The sequence below is a fragment of the Aegilops tauschii genome, chromosome 7 (genome assembly GCF_002575655.3).
Source record: "Aegilops tauschii subsp. strangulata cultivar AL8/78 chromosome 7, Aet v6.0, whole genome shotgun sequence".
Taxonomy (NCBI): domain Eukaryota; kingdom Viridiplantae; phylum Streptophyta; class Magnoliopsida; order Poales; family Poaceae; genus Aegilops; species Aegilops tauschii.
Genome location: NC_053041.3, coordinates 86,992,085 through 86,994,469, shown reverse-complemented (window position 1 = coordinate 86,994,469; position 2,385 = coordinate 86,992,085). Strand labels below are relative to the sequence as shown.

The 2,385-nt window shown below is 57.9% G+C and overlaps 1 long non-coding RNA gene across 1 annotated transcript; it reads left to right on the top strand.

Moving 5' to 3' along the window:
* Positions 1-200: 200 nt before the first annotated feature.
* On the top strand, positions 201-1,744 carry LOC109733851 (uncharacterized). The gene is made up of 3 exons (XR_002225720.4): positions 201-652; positions 780-821; positions 926-1,744. It is a non-coding gene; the product is annotated as an uncharacterized lncRNA (long non-coding RNA).
* Positions 1,745-2,385: the final 641 nt, after the last annotated feature.

The following is a 2,385-nucleotide window of genomic DNA, read 5'->3' as shown; positions in this document are numbered from 1 at the left end:
CGACCGGCCAACGAGTAGACTAATGGACTACGCAGGAGGCGGTTGACTCGCCGAGCTGTGAGTCGCGTCGTGGGTGGGGGTGGCTGCCGCGCGCAGCGAGGAAGCATTGACAATGGCGCTCCGTCGGGTCAAGTCGCCGCAAGCAATTCACACAGCGCGTTCTGGGCTGACCTGGCCTCAGGCCAAACCGCCAGAGTGCTCTAGTTGGTTAGTTTCGGCTTGTGGGAAGTATTCTAATCGATCAATGGAGCAGGTGGGCAGGCAAGCAATCATCCATGTACGCCGTGCTCCAGGTCATGATGTCGTCGTCTAGCTCATGGCTAATTAACTACTCGAACGATTGAATATGGCGAACTGACGGCCAGCTCCATCCGGTCTAGTGGCCGGGCGACGGGCGTGAGCCTATAAATCCATCCACGGGTAGCCGAATGTCATCACACACATTGACCTTGCGCAAACACCATCGTCGCACCCACGGTTTTAGTTAGCTCTCGGCCTTAGCTACGCACGGTACGATGTGAGGGTTTGAGGACGAATTGCTCCGGGGAAAGAAGGAAGGTGAGGGGTGGGCCGCCTCGAATTGGGGACAATGCTTGAAACGTGCAGTGGGCATGGAAACGCCCGACGGGGAAGCGGTTCATCTACCCGACAGGTCTGTTCATGATCCCACAACTCTCTGTGATGCGATCCTCTTCCCTCCTTCATTTGAGGATCGATCTGCATCTTCCTTTAGTTGGTATTAGTTTTCTCTAATTGGATTATCCATCTATCTTGTCAAGTTGCTACGATAGGGTAGGGAGGGATGGCGTCAGGATACCACGGTATGCTCATGCTCTGGCTTCTCTATTTTTCTCGACAATATGCTCTGCGGCTTCCTTTTCTTGAACCTTGTCTAACTTTCTTCTATCCTGTTCCTATCACGCAGCATCAAATACAGTGACCCCGGTGTCTTCACTCAGGTTGGCGATTTTGCGCGTGCGGTGCCGATGATGGTACAGGCGGCTGCGGCGAAAACGATAGAGTTGGCTAAGGCGGAAATGGAAGAAGTGGCTAACAATAGATGGAGTTAAGTTATACCTACCTACTTGGGCTTTAAAAAAAAATGATACCTACTAGGCCGTGTGTGGGCCAAATGTTTCCCGGTTTCCCAGTTGTTGCGTGAAGTGCGTCCAGTCTAAGGACTAAGAAAAAGGAGAAAAACGTTACTAAAAAAAAGGAGAAAAACAAGAACATTGGGAAATTTTCTACCGCTGCAAGCTTTTAATTCGTCCGTAGACTAATCCACCTACGGTGTAACCTTTTATACCAAAGACATGGGAAGGAACAAAGAAGAGTAATGCTACATTGCTCTTCCCTTTGTTCTCTGTGTTTCCTTCTGAACACTAGGGCATGTTTGGTCGGAGTCTACCGATGTGACACTTTTTCTTGCCCAAATATATGGCAAGCCACAACTTTTGTTGGACCTAACTCAACGTCGCTCAAGGAAAACCTAGCCCCCGCGTCGCTCCTCCCGCGGGCGACACGGGCGGCGCCGCCACCCCTTGCCGCTAGCCCTCCTCCTCCTCCCCTTCCCCACCGCCGCCGGGGCAAAGCCTCCCGCGGTGGCTGGCGGCGGGGGCCTTCTCCCCTCCTCGTGTTCGTGGCCTGCGGGAGCGGCCAGGCCGAGCGGAGGCGCTGGGGTGCGCGGATCCTGGCGGCGCGGCGGCGACGATCTTGATGACGGCTGCAGATGGGTCGACGCCGAGCTGTGTGGCGGCTGCGTGCGGGTCTCCTCATGGCGGCGGCCTTCGCCGGCGGCGGGGCGGCACGTGCGCGGCATCCGGCGAGGGGTGGAAATGCAGCCACAGTGGCTTCTCGTGCGAGTACGCGGAGAAGAGGCTGCGGCGTGTGTCCTCGGGGAGGATGGCTATCCTCGCCCAGATCCGCCGGCGGCATGGCGGCGGAGGTCGCAGTGGCCGGTCGGCGGTGGCGGAACTTGGCCGGTGGCAGCGGCGAGGTTCTGTCTGGATCCCGGGGCGGCGGCCCTGGAGGGTGGCGGCTGGTGAAGCTAGGGCTTCCCACGGCGGCATGGTATGGTGCAGTCCCTGGCCAAGGCGGATCTGTGACGGCGATCTGCTTTGGATTGGTTCGGATCAGAGACGGTGACGAGCGCGCGGGATCCTTCTCGGCAGCTCTCGCGGCTTGGCGAGGCGGGGTGGGAGCCCTCCTCCTAGGCTCAAGTGGTGGCACACTCAGGCAGTGGCCGGTGCGCCAGGGATCCCATGGTGGCACTGTTGCTGCGGTTGGTCGCCGGATCTAGGCGGCTGGATCTGGGGCTTTGAAGGCGGTCGAGACGGTGCACAGGTTGTTGGGTGGATTTCTTGGGACGGATCCGGGTGAAAACCT